The following is a 15,026-nucleotide window of genomic DNA, read 5'->3' as shown; positions in this document are numbered from 1 at the left end:
TCACACTCTCTTGTAAAACAAGCTGATCATAAACAAAGGGTCATAAAGAACACTGAATTTCTAACTTTCCGAGAAACTTAAAACGTTAAAAAACGACTGTTCCTTTTTACAAAACTCTTCTGAAATTCTTGCTATTAACAACAACGAAGAGGGTTACATTTTCAGGTCTTTTACAACTGCAGTGCCCTAAAATATGTGACGAGTTACGAGCGCCAACATCTCAAAACGTTCTAAATTCTCCTAAAATACAGAAAGTTACCAGCACTGTAATTACTAAATGTCTACCAGACGAAAAATGAAAACGATTAAAAGCATTACTGCCTCATAACGTCCACGGTTACACATACAAGAAAACAAAGACATGATGGCAGTATCATTTCAAAACGTCTCCGTAAAAAAAAAAAAGTAAAAAGAAGAAGAGGAAGAAGAAGAGGAGCAACGTTGCCAGTTACACCTGCTGAGGTGTGTCCGGGGTCAAGGATGAGCCCTCGCTTGTAAGGAATGGCTTCTTTAAGCGTTTGCTCACACCTGAGTGTGCTAGACAGCGTGTCTCGCATGCGCTTAACTACGCATGAAGGGAGGCACACGGCTCATGATCAAAAGCGTCGCCATGTGGTCGAAGACAAAAATCAGAAGGAAAAAATGAAGGAGCTCCATCGCCCGAATACCACGTTTTTCCCTTAATGCCCCAAAAATCCTAATCGCGCCCTAGAGTATCTGGCTCTTTCAGCACCTGTTCCCTACGATAAGACTCAAACCTTCTCGCTTCCTTGGGGCATACCAGACCACCATAGAAGAAGTTAGCCCTAAATATACACACACACCTACACCAGCGCGCGCACGCACATCCACATCTCCGAACGCCCGTAATGATACCTGACCCACCCAGACCGCTCGCCACCTGTACCGGATGTCTCGTACCAACTGGCAGAGGCCCGAATAATAAATACCTTCACAACAATAACGAAGTAAAGGCCGAGACATCTTGCATGCCTGAGGTAATGATCTCCATGTGTGCGGGCCACCAAAAGCTGCTGCTGTATCGCTAATTTCGAAGATAAGAGGATGCATGTAAGCTAAGAAGGGAAGCAAAAGTCGCCCTTTAATATTTAATACTTAAGAACACGCGCGTGCTATACACACACACACACACACACACTGACATACCTATTATATATGCGTGGCTCATGTACAAACACCTCTAATAAGAAGTCTTTATAATTGATATCAATTCAACGCCTCTAGAAATAACCTGGCGTTATTTACTGGCTATCACTACATTCTCTGCCTTCAATTTTGAAGTTACTGCACCTCATTCAGTAGAGAGAGAGAGAGAGAGAGAGAGAGAGAGAGAGAGAGAGAGAGAGAGAGAGAGAGAGAGAGAGAGAGAGAGTTTACGTTTATTTTCAAATACTTGTACGAGAAAAATCAAAACAGCACGTAGTGAACACCATCCTTGTGCATTTGCTCCAACCGAAGGTGCAGTCGCAAACTTACGCGAGTGTTCAAGAATGTTGAAAAGGCCACACGCCTCGCAAATTCCACTTAGGACCTGAATACTATTACCCCCGGAGTTGAGTCGTAAATTGAGTTTTGTGAATAAACATTCCGGAAAGAAACTGCATCATGAAAAAGTGAACGAACATTTGGAAAATAATTCCTCTCGTTTGCTTTTTTTCTCTTTTACTTTCCGATTGTGCCAAAATGTTTTCACACACACACACATGTGTGTGTGTGTGTGCAGCACGCGCGTGTTCTTAAATATATATATATATATATATATATATATATATATATATATATATATATATATATATATAATCATGCAGCTACAAATGTCGCTTAATATCAAATTCACGCTGCCTCGGGAATATCTCCGATGGAGAATTATCACCGAAGGGGAATTTATAAGTGATAAATGGATTGGTACTGCCGGGTCACGAATCCTCGACACAGAACTTATCCAGCAACTCCGGTCGACGTTACCACTGAGCTATAAAGAGATAAAAAATTTCATACGTATGTATATATGTGTGTATATATACACACACATATATCCATATATATTATATATGTATGTATACATATGTGTGTGTGTGGACTCATGTAAGTGCATGTTAAGTAGGTATGAATATGGACGCTTGGAGTATTAGTATGTTTGAGTTACAAAGAGTACAAAATCTGCTCCTCATGTCAGAAAGGACGCTTCTTTCAGACCATTATCTTTGGTCCTCCCTTCTTTCGTTAGAAACAAAAATAAAAAAACCATATCCCAACCCTGGTAGCCATAAAGAAGCAACCACAAGAATCTTGCCCACTTCTCTGTCAATCAAGTAACCTTTCCCCTCTCCGAAGCACTGTCTTGTTGTCTGTTGTAATATTTAACAAGAAAATTCAAATAAAATACAGAAAACGTGAATTTATACCTCAGAAATTAACTCTGCATGTAACAGATTATCAGGAGCAGAATTTTTTACTTTTGCTCAGATTACAGAAAAGAGCATGAATAAAAAAAAATTCAGTTCTACACTTTAATAACAACACGAAAAGTGGAACCTAATAAGTCTGACGCTACTGCAATTCTCGCTCTTGCATATTCTGCCACTAAAACTCGCATGCATTCCGCATAATGATGTCATTCATTTCCAGGAACGAACTTTTGTTGCAACGACGTCTCTGTTACCAAGAATCGACAATCTGTCGCGACAGTGTCGCAGACTAAGTCTAAAATTAATTTTATCTCATGCTAAGAGACTTAATGCATGCACTTAATGATATCCATTACAAGCCGACTCATCTTCTCAGAAGGGTTTGTGGGACATAATGAGAGAGAGAGAGAGAGAGAGAGAGAGAGAGAGAGAGAGAGAGAGAGAGAGAGAGAGAGAGAGAGGGGAAAATATAAATGAAATTTACTTCTTTACTGTTTTTGTCTTTCTCATTCGTACACAAAATTACTTACCTCGTCAATCGCTAGGTGTATCAAAGATTAAGCCATTGTATAAACCGGTAACGGATCTATTCTTGTCTCCTGTACTACACTTTTTATCAATCCATTTCACTCCAGTTGGTGACTGGTTTGATCCTATCTCGGTGACTGCAAAGACGACATTACCAGTGACTAACAAGACTGAAAAACCTAATACCACAGTAATCATCAAGAATCTTATAAAACTATGTAATTTGGGCAATTAAGTAGAGTACGTTTAGAAGTTTTACAGTATTCTGGTGTGTCCAGGCCTAAGGCATAAACATCTCCGGCCAGGAATTTTCATGATACCATTCCAAAAAACTGGAATATCTGAACCTATATATACTTATATTGTTGAGTTGTCTTTATAGTCCGTCTAGTGAGTCTTTGTGCCTTATTGAAATGGTGCAGATATTACTATCTTCCCCTGTTATCCCCATTCTCTCATCTTCGTAAACCTATTTTCTTCTACTTTCCTTCACTTTCTTTTGCTCTTTCGTCTTAAAAATTTTTTTATTTTATTTATTATTATTATTATTATTATTATTATTATTATTATTATTATTATTATTATTTTTTTTTTTTTTTTTTTTTGCTTTACCAATATCCCCTCCATTCGCCTTACGTTCTCTCCGAACATCTCTTCGCCTTCTCTCTTCCTCCTATCATCCTTCCATTTTTCTTCTAAAGCGACATCCTCACGTTCAACGTATTATAGTCTCCCCTCGAACATCGTCCTTTCACATCACACCCCCTCACACTTCTATTCCATTGACCCTATTCTTTCCCACTTCTATCCGCCCTCCCAACGGCATTCCTTCCTCCAATCTTCCCTTCTTCTCATCCTCGTATCCTCCGCCTCTCCAACAGCATCCTCTCTCCACCACCAACACAACCACAACATCCTCCATTAAGTTTCCTCGAGTTCTAGGGTCCCGGATGCCGGCAATTACGCCCATAAAATTCATCTTGAAAAGCCATAAAATCTTTCGGCAAATTTCCACACCAAAACTTTATTTTTTCTTTTTAGAGTTACGCACTAAATCATTTCTTAAAGCAGAGGAAGTTTTAAATTTGCATGCTAATATCTCCGTATGAATGGTTACGGCAGAAAACGACGTGACATGAGTACTGAACGAAGAGTGTAAAGAACCATTTTTTATTTCAACTTGGCATAGATTTAATTCTCAGTGAAGTAGGTTTATTCATAAATTATTATTGCGAAGAAATGAAAAAAATAGAGTAAGATCATAGTAAAAACCTCACAGGCTTCTTAAGAGCATTCAGAAGACGTAAAATTCCAAGGGTGAAAGCGTTGGAAAGATGGCATGACGAGGTCTTCATCTTGGCCAGAAGACAGGACGTTTTTCTCGAGCAGTGTACCAAGACGTTTCTTGCTTGACTTGTAGAACTTTGCGGTTGTCGTTTACAAATAAAAGGAAGGAAGACTGCCTCTGCGAGAAAGGGTAAAAACCCAAATGTTTGCAGCGCACACAGAACTGGGGTAAACACACAGGAAGAGAAAGTAAGAGGTTGCAGAAGCGATACTGAAAGACAAAAAATCACTATTGTTCTTCTGAAAAATCATCAACGAACATAAAAGGAAATAATATAAAAATTACAATGTAACACCAAACTACTGGCAAACAATATCACAGAATAAAACAAAAACAATGCATGCTTTGCGACAATGACCAGCACTGGTACACGGTACCGGACTGCAACTAATGTCTATTTATTTCTTTTTTTTAGGGGGGAGGGGGGGGTGCTAGGCTGCTCCCGCTCTGGGGTCAGGGGAAATGTTCGAGGAGGGAGAACACGAAAATAATAATAACGATGTTGCTTGGGTCTCCGAAACTTTCTCCCAAATCCGATGGTATCAAGAGGTAATTCAAACCTTGAATGCCATTCTTCGTTAGCGGAATGCTTCGTGCTTTGTTGCAAGAGCAGCGTTGCAGAGCATCGATTGTGCGTTACTGCTTTCTAGAAAAAAGAAATTTTTGAAAGTAGATGACGACGACAATTACTGCTTTGAGTATTCACCGGTAACCTCTATGTTTAAATTAGGAGAATGTGGTTCTCTCTCTCTCTCTCTCTCTCTCTCTCTCTCTCTCTCTCTCTCTCTCTCTCTCTTACCTGACATGTAAGTTAGAATAATTAAACAAGTAGTTGTGAATGCATGCACGTACATACATACATACAATCAGATTTTACACACGCACAAACACACATACACATTTTTTGCTTTTCGTATAACGGCTCATTTAAAAAGCTCCAAAAAGTAAACTAAAACATTTCAATACTAATTACTTTTAAAATCGTTCTATACTCATAAACAAAAAATAATAAAGCTTAACATACGGCATCAATATACTGCAAATGATCTGAGTATCAAAAATCAGCGAGGTTAATTTTGAACGAAAAAAATTCCCGATAAAGATTATATATGTTAAAATTATTTTCACATTTCAAAAAGCTTCACACTCAGCGCGCATCCTTTCACTCTCATTCCATACTCAAAAGCGGCGTCACCTAAGGGATGGTCGTCCCACAAAAACCGCTTTCTGCTGTGTGGGTTAAAAGATCAAGAAGTAGAAAAAAAAATAATGGAAGTGATTCGAACCGACGGTGGTCGTAAAATGGAAAGAGCCACACGCCGAATATCACGTGTTCTCTCTCTCTCTCTCTCTCTCTCTCTCTCTCTCTCTCTCTCTCTGCCTCCTTATGTATATGCATGAATTTCATAAGCATAATATAGACTTTCTTTAAGGTGGAAGAAATTGGATATCACTCTCTCTCTCTCTCTCTCTCTCTCTCTCTCTCTCTCTCTCTCTCTCTCTCTCTCTCTCTCCCCTTATGTATATGCATGAATGTCGTAGGCATAATATAGACTTCCTTTAAGGTGGGAAGAATTGTCTCTCTCTCTCTCTCTCTCTCTCTCTCTGTATATGCATGAATGTCGTATGCATAATATATTTTTTAAAAGTTGGGAAGAATCGGATCTCTCTCTCTCTCTTTCTCTCTATCTCTCTCTCTCTCTCTCTCTCTCTCTCTCTCTCTCTCTCTCTCTCTCTCTCTCTCTCCTTTTGTACATGCATGAATGTCGTTTGCATAATAAGCATTTTCTCAAAGCTGGGATGACTCGGACACCCTCTCTCTCTCTCTCTCTCTCTCTCTCTCTCTCTCTCTCTCTCTCTCTCTCTCTCTCTCTCATGGCGTGATAAGACCTTACCCAGAGGTGTGAAACAAATGCTCAGGTAATCTCTCTCCGGCCGTCTCTTTCTCTCAGGGGTGTGCTAGTTTTCTGTAACTAATTGCAATCCTTGTGGATGGACCGAAGCGAAAAGCCAAAGAAGGGTCGTGTACATATATAGGTTACTTGGACCATCGACGGATGGTCTCTTGTTTGTCCATTTTTCATAAGTTGTATTTTAACGGAGATCTTCTATATTCATGAATGATCCCTGATCCCCGCTTTTCCTGCCGAGAGCAATCAGATTTGCTGAACACCAGCACCAACATGCAGCAAATATGCCTCGCTGTCGAACTTCTCAGTTCCAGAGGTCCTTTATTCCTCACACCGTTGGTCTGTGGAACGGTCTCCCTGAGGATGTCATGCAATTGGAACTTCAGAGTTCAAGCGAAGATGTAATATATTATTAACCTAATACAATCCTCCCTGCATTTTAATAATTTACCTACAGTTTAAACTATTTATATAGTAATTTGTCAATTTGTTTTTTTCTATTTTAATAAGTGATCTCTTCTTTCTGTATTTCCCGTTACCTCCTGTTATTTGTTTTAAATGAACACTATATTCTTTAGAAGCTAGTATTTCAAGTCAATGACGCCTGTGGGCTTGTTCCAAATGAACAGGGTTTATTTTCTGAATAATAATAATAATAATAATAATAATAATAATAATAATAATAATAATAATAATAATAATAATATGCATAAAATACAATTAATATATTTCGTAAGTATTAGATATTTTCTCTCTCTCTCTCTCTCTCTCTCTCTGTATATACAGTATATATACATACATATATATATAAATATATATATACGTATATATATTATATATATGTGTGTGTGCGTATGTATAGATATGTATATTTATATATAAAGTGGGGAGCGAGGGAAAAAATCAAGATCTTTGTGGAATGCAATCACGAAGCATACGGGGAGAGGGATTCTCTTGATCTTCCCATAGATTATAATCAGGGATTGGCTAAGCATCAGAAAAAGGCGGATACATCAAGGAACATCTGCAATCCCAACGTGTTCTAACGCGTTCTTCCAACGCCAACGCGTTCTGAACACGCTCCGTCTTGAATAGAAATACTTGGGGTTACAATATTGTCCGGCACGACCAGAAGGGTAATATTAACGGGGAATGCGATATCTTCTGGCACTGTTCCGGTTTTTGAGCATTCCCCTACGGCCGTGAGTGCCAACACCTGGGTGCCACCAAGGTGCTGTTAAGTACATCAAAGGGAATCAATTACACTCACTGGCTTTTACGGTGGACTTATCGAGTCGATATCATTACTGCTAACGAACAGCCTAAGCCTTTCGACCAAAGACACTACAGGGTAAAAGATACCCCAACCAACAAAAACAAGCAACACTTTCTCTATCATTTTGTAAAAATCTGTGTTTCGCTGTACCAATCGAATTACTGCGTCTTAAAAGCTACAGAAAAGCGAAGGAATCCATCGTCATAGAACTGCAGGTAAAACATTACCAGAGACTGTGTCTACACAAAAAGCCAGCGGATCAATCTTACTGCCAAGGCTACTATTAAACTACTGACTTTACTGGTCTCTTTGCAATTAGTCAACACTGCAATGTTGCCACTGCTTAGAAATGATAGCAGCATAAAAATAATTCAATAACTGGAAAAAAGGGAGATTATTGCAGACAATTCTACAGAAGAGGGAGAAAATGTCTGACGAAACTCCATTAAATTCGAACGTGAAATAGATGGGCAACAGCAACATCAAATGAAGTTAAAATTCTAACTTCTCCATTTACAGAACTTTTCAAACATGCAATAAAATAAATGTTCGATTTTATCCCCAATATTTTTCCAAGCTAAATATCTTACGGAAACTTCATTTATTTAGAATATGTAGGCTACAACATTTTAAACCTTCTCGGACATCTTTCAAATTACACGAATGGCGGAAAAACAAAGGTAATAGTTAAAATCCACAATAAATCATTCAGGAATTACAGTCACTCGACAATTACCTTATCTGACAAGATTTTACTGCACAGAATGGGCATATGGAAGACAGAGTTACAAAAAGATAGAAATAAAAATTGAGTAAAGATTAACTGAAGCGCACCCATGGGACTATATAAGTACTAAGGCAAAGTGATCATGGCGCCTCAAAATTAAAAATAAAAATAAAATAGAAAATAAACGTTACACCCGTCAAACAACAGAACGGAAAAAATAATACACTTAAAGTTTTATTCTGACCATCTCCCAGCAATCGACTCCACAGCCAAATATTGAATAAACCTCCGTCATCGACACCCTAATAGTTGAACTTACTCGACCCTTCCTCGAGTTCATGAGATGACCCAAGACAAAAACTGGCTGACGACGATTGGAAAATGGTGGTGGGGAGACACGCGGGGGGGAGAGGGAGAAGAGGGTATACTGCTGGGAGAAGGAGTGGGAAGGAGATCCAGGAAAGGAGTGTGAAGGGGTAGGGAGGGGAAGGAGGGGAAGGGAGGGGGTTGGGATCATCCCTGAAGGTATATATCCTGCTATTAGGACGACAGAGGGTAATCAAGGTCTCTCTCCATTAGGGGATTCCTTGCGACACCTCCTGCCACCAAATGACCCTCCCCCATACCCCGCTTCTCCCCACCCCTACCTCAAAGGTATGTTAATTACACAAACCTTGGCAAATCTACTTTCACAAGAGCAACCGAATCAACTATTTCTTGCCTGAAGAATGATTACCGAATGGCAGGTGCGTCGGAGGCTGAGTGACCGGGCCCTATTTCACAGTCAAATTTTCAAGCCGAAGTGGAGAACATTATTACCCTCGCCCATACAAGCCCGTTTCGAATCTGCCGACGTCGACGACGAATTACAAAAGACGCCGACAAAAGGTTGCCATGATGGAGAGAGGAAAAAATCCCACAGCCGTGGCACTCCTTCTAGGGTAAACGATTGACCTCAGGTCCGGGCGGGATTTCTGTGTGGAAATAATCTTCCTGCGTCATATACAGGCGCGACCTCAAAATGGAATTAAATACACCTGACACTTATTTCTGTCCTTCGTATTAAGGTAAAGAGCTACAAAGCAATGGGAAACATGAACCAATCAAGGAACGTTACCTATTTCGTAGCAAGTATTCCTAAACTAAAACTGCAGCTTTAGATAACTAACTTACTACAATGAACACTAACAGAATCGATGACTTGAAGAAGAAATAATAAAACATTTCACGTCACTAACGAACATATGACTGCCTAATCTCGTAGTTGGCATAAATCCCTAATTAGACATTTGCAAGTCTTAAGGTTGTTTCAGCATACAAATGACTAATAAAGCTACTGTACACAGAAGCCAGAGATTAGCTACAGATTGGTTCTACCTCTCTGGAGGTAGGCTTCCATGCCTGGACTTAAATTTTATTTTTTACAGTTATTGAAAGCAATAATGTTATTTCTGACTTCAGAATTATACCAAAGGAGAGAGAGAGAGAGAGAGAGAGAGAGAGAGAGAGAGAGAGAGAGAGAGAGAGAGAGAGAGAATACAAATCCCCGATCGCGTTACGCAAACACACACAGAGAGAGAGAGAGAGAGAGAGAGAGAGAGAGAGAGAGAGAGAGAGAGAGAGAGAGAGAGAGGACAACGTTAGTCTATGAGATCTACATGTATTCTTAAGCATTACGGGCTCACAACCGGATAGCCTTCGTGTTAGCTAGTAACTCCGGTTACTAGCTTTCAATGTTGCTCCACCTGTCTATTGTTGGCAGTGGGATTTATTACTCCACGAAAATACTAGCCAGTGTGGCCATCCTAATCTCCCAAGACTGCGGATGTGTACTGAATGGTTATCCTCCCAATAAATAAAGAGAAAGAATTGACCTAGTGAGGTGCGTGGCTAAGCCTAGGAAGGCTGAATGGCCCTGTGCGCCCTTCTGATGCTGGCTTCGCAACGCCAGGTTAATGTATATCAATATGTCAATTAGCAGCCATTGAATACTGTAGATGTTCCAATGGAAGACCATAAATCCATCGACTTGTTTAAGAGAATTTCTGGCGGGCTGTGCCCACCTTTTCTCGTCGAAAGTATGTTTAATGGAGTCGAACTCGTTCGTCCATATGCTTGAAGATTTATTTGGTTTCTTTGAAATGTACATAGGCTGAACCAGCCTATGTATATTTCTGTTCCTGGGGCGTAAGAAAAAGAAAACTGCCGACCGTAAGACATATATAATTAAATAATGACATAAAAAAATTATAAAAAATTACAGCAGCAAACCGGTATGGTGACATGCTCCATGAGTCTTCATATTGAAGCATATGCTCCTTATATACGTCTGAAGACCAAGACATATGCTTCGAATATACTTTGAATTACGATGTAAGCCACAGGATACCTAATTAGCGACAAATAGCTACAACTGTCGACCTGAAGGAACTCTGACTATAATCAAATATTATAATCAAGAACTCTTAAGAACCTTTAAAAGTTATATACTTTAAAAGCATATCATGCAAATTTCACATAAAGTTAAAGGCACTAAAAAGTCTTCATAATTTACATAAAAAAGAACAGGTATACAGCAACACAAAGGATACTAGTTTTTACAGCGTACATGAAACTCTCGTTACAGCATGCACATGTTCACATATACCCTACCCCCACCCCTACCCCAACCCCAACACACACCCCCACACGACTCTCCGTTCCAATATGCATACGTTCGTGCAAACCCACCCATCCATATGTGCGCGGACACACACATACATACACATACATGCATACACACACACGAATGGAATTCATTTACATGGATGTATATATGCTTATTATTAAGAAGTAAGTATACCTTAGTTTAACCAGACCACTGAGCTGATTAACAGCTCTCCTAGGGCTGGCCCGAAGGATTATTTATTTTACGTGGCTAAGAACCAATTGGTTACCTAGCAACGGGACCTACAGCTTATTGTGGAATCCGAACCACATTATACCGAGAAATGAATTTCTATCACCAGAAATAAATTCCTCTAATTCTTCAGTGGCCGGCCGGAGACTCGAACGCGGGCCCTGCAGAGTGCTAGCCGAGAACGGTACCGACTATATTAAGAAGTTTACTGAGATCACTCGGCTACAGTTTCAGACTCTCCTAAGGATCGTGTGGGGGATTAGTTCTTCAATGAGAGGGGAAAAATGGAGAAATATAAATTTAGAAAAGTTGGACAGATAAGGTGGGGAGAGACGAAAGAAAACGGATGAAAAGAAAAAGGCAGAAAGCAGTATGAATACTGTGCAAATCGCTGAACATTCTTTTTCACATTCACCGAAATTCTTGGCCGACAAAAGAAGCAAAAAAATATTTCAGTCCCCTTGGAGAAACCCTTAATAACCCATTCCAGTCCTGTGTATAAGATCTCGCTCACTTCTTCTATCTTGTGAGTAAGATTCCACAAACTCCAGTGACTCCTGTCATTCAAAATTTCCCTTCATCTCCGCACAAAGCGTCCGAGAAGCTTAAGAGTTAATTCAGACGCTAACGGTGACTCACCAAGCTTCAATGAATTTGCTTTCTCATCAGCGAGGCAAGTGTAACTTGCGTTTAATCATCATTAAGATGCCACTATTACCTGCATGTAATTACCACCGGTTTCAATCTCAAAGTTTTTGTGCATCTTCCAGGAAATGAAACAGAGTAGTTACTACTTCTATTCTCAAAGCGACTTGAAAGTCATTCAACATTTTACCTCGATCCAAATAATAATCAAGAGTGATTTTCATTCGGTCATTTATGTGCCTCAACGAAGGTTGGACTGCCTGTAAATAATTCACTTACAGTTCGAGATGAAATACTGCCCATTCGAGCAAACATTAAAATATACTAAAAAACATGAAAATTAAATTTCTAGAGCTATAAATTAAGCGGTTTTATGATACTCCCCGAAAATCTCTCTCTCTCTCTCTCTCTCTCTCTCTCTCTCTCTCTCTCTCTCTCTCTCTCTCTCTCTCTCTCTCTCTCTCTCTTTAAAACTACTAACACGAAAGCGATTCGCTGCATGCATAACAGGATCAGGTATGAGCAGAGGAATAAAATAACAATACTTCAGTCAAGTAAGCACATGATCATGAAGTAATGCTTTTTAATCCGCAGCGATTTCAGAACCAACGGAGGTTTTACGGCAAACCCTTGAGATCGCGTGAAACCAACAAGCCAGGGCCGTCTGGAGACGGACAAATGAATGAATTTCAAGAACCTTGGTTAACAAACGGAAAAAACCTGAAAGGTCTGAATGAGATTCAGTCGACTGAAGATACGAAAGGTTAACATTCTCAGCGAAGAGGTTCAAACGGACTCTTAAGCAACCAACAAACTAATTCAAAATATTGAAAAGAGATGGGTCACGGAATGAACGTGTTAGCAGTCCTCACCAAAAAAAAAATATTCTGATATATGAATAATTAAAAGTGAATTTTTAAAAGTGCATTTTAAAAGAAAAACAAAAATATTCCCCAAAATTTGAAATATTTAAATGGCTGTAAAAATCCAAAGTCTTTTCCCTATATTCATATATATCTGATATTAATCCCGAAAAATGCTGGCTACTGATTTCGAATGAATGAACACGTAATGTGGAAAAAGAAATACCAGAGAATTTTAGAAGTTTTAGACAGATCTACATTCTATGCAAATGATTTGGCTGACAGCTAATTAACAAAAAGCCAAAACAGATTCGAAACATTCCTATAATCAATTATCTACTTCATAACATTCCCCAACAGAGTCAGATTCTGTATAACCTACTTAACAAAATATTCAGCAGATACAAATGAAAAAAATAGCAAATTGCCCTTCGCAAACCTGGAGAAGTTACAAAACTGGACCAAATGAACAACATTAGAGAGCCACGAGAAATACAAAACCGGATTTTATATAATGCAAGCTAAATTAGCGCATTCCTCACAAACAAAGAAGCCCTCAACGGATCGAGAGAGAGAGAGAGAGAGAGAGAGAGAGAGCTTCTCCAACAAGCGTATGAGATTCTCCAACGAGGTATGAGAGAGAGAGAGAGAGAGAGAGAGAGAGAGAGAGAGAGAGAGAGAGAGAGAATTATTTTCAAAAAACGTGTTTGCGTATGAGAGATATAACGTGTCTTGAACGAGCCATGCACGTGTGTGAATGTATATGAGAGAGAGAGAGAGAGAGAGAGAGAGAGAGAGAGAGAGAGAGAGAGAGAGAGCTCCAACAAGCGTATGAGATTCTCCAACAAAGTGAGAGAGAGAGAGAGAGAGAGAGAGAGAGAGAGAGAGAGAGAGAGAGAGAGAGAGAGAGAGAGAGAGAGAGAGAGAATTATTTAAAAAAAAACGTGTTTGCGTATAGAGAGATAACGTGCTTCAACGAGCCATGCACGTGTGTGAATGTATATGAGAGAGAGAGAGAGAGAGAGAGAGAGAGAGAGAGAGGATCACATACCCTTCTAAGTGTCCCTTAATCAACCTCATTATGCTGTTGAACAGCAGCCCAGCATTAACGGCCGGTTATCGATCCAAACATAGTTTCGTCCAAAACAAAACGGGCACACGTTCCCGAGTCCGTGGATTGCCACTCCTTATTAGAAAACATGACGGGCTATTTATGAGCGCTATTGTTCTATTAATGACCTGTCAGGCCGCTTGCTAACTCCATTATTAAGGGCTGCGTTCGCGAGAGGCCAATTGCTTATTTCGACCTGAGATTTCCGACTCTTATGGAAACAAGTCGTTTATTTCTTGTCGCGGCGGACAAAACGGCGACTCCGCTCGACGTAAATTGGGACCAGGGAGATGTTTTTCTCTTTAATGCACTTCATCTTTGGGCTGACAAGTATTTGCCCATTTAATTTGGGCTCATACACATCTAATATACAATATGAATTTCAACTAAGGAGGCGAAGTGCAAGAACACTGTTCCCTCTTTATAAGGCAGTAGTGCATTTGAATTTTTTCCTGAGGGAAAAGCATTCCAAAATGCATTATATTCTCACAGGAGTGATGTTAGTGTTTATGGCTTTAAATTGCATGACAGTTAAACTTGACTTGTAGATATAAAACTCCCAGCCTTCACAAAATAATTTGGTGTGCCAGTTTTCTTTTTAAGCTTTAAATTGGGACGTTTCAATTTTGACATTACTCCGAGGTCATCAAAATCTTTGGTAAAGATTTTATCAAAATTAACTTATTAATAGTAATAATCTAAGGACATTAGTAATTCAGAGCTAATATAATAATAAAAAAATACTGCAACAAAACCTTTCTAAAAACATAAAACTATCATTACTCAATTAAAATCGAAAGTGAAATTAAAATATATCCTACTCACTGCTATACTCGAGACACCATGATGATGTGGCTATGCTTTATACCTGCAATAGAAAAATAAAAACTTTAATAAAAAAATCATACCAAATATCATAGGTATACATAAGGTCCATAAAACAAATTGATATAAAACTTAATTTTACAATAAAAACCAAATACAGTAAGGAAAGATAAAATCATTCAAATAGCGATAAAATTTATGCGATAATAATAATAATAATAATAATAATAATAATAATAATAATAATAATAATAATACAAAGTTAGACAACACGCACGGGATGACAATGACAAGTCATAAAACGACTTATGTGAGCGAACATCTTCTGTTGCAGAAAAAATAGTTTTAAAAAGGAAAAGAAAAAGAACTTAAAACTTACAAAAGAAAATGATGGGGGAAAACAAACAATGGGGTACAGATGGGGATAAGTAGAGGCGGATAATAAAGATTAATCACCAATTAATT

At 38.9% G+C, this 15,026-nt stretch overlaps 1 protein-coding gene across 3 annotated transcripts in view; it reads right to left on the bottom strand.

Annotated features, from left to right (window-relative positions):
- The window catches only part of LOC136847376 (vang-like protein 2), a 395,295-nt gene that overhangs the window by 32,249 nt on the left and 348,020 nt on the right, over positions 1-15,026 (bottom strand). The window contains exon 2 of one of the 3 annotated variants that reach the window (XM_067119007.1): positions 14,562-14,604. The exons of the other annotated variants lie outside the window; for them this stretch is intronic. The gene's annotated coding sequence lies outside the window, so the exon portion shown is untranslated. The remainder of the gene's footprint in view (positions 1-14,561; positions 14,605-15,026) is intronic. 3 annotated transcript variants of the gene reach the window in all.

This window comes from Macrobrachium rosenbergii, chromosome 16, assembly GCF_040412425.1.
Source record: "Macrobrachium rosenbergii isolate ZJJX-2024 chromosome 16, ASM4041242v1, whole genome shotgun sequence".
Classification (NCBI taxonomy): Eukaryota; Metazoa; Arthropoda; class Malacostraca; order Decapoda; family Palaemonidae; genus Macrobrachium; species Macrobrachium rosenbergii.
The sequence above is the reverse complement of the archived record's forward strand: the minus strand, read 5'-3'. Positions and strand labels throughout refer to the sequence as shown.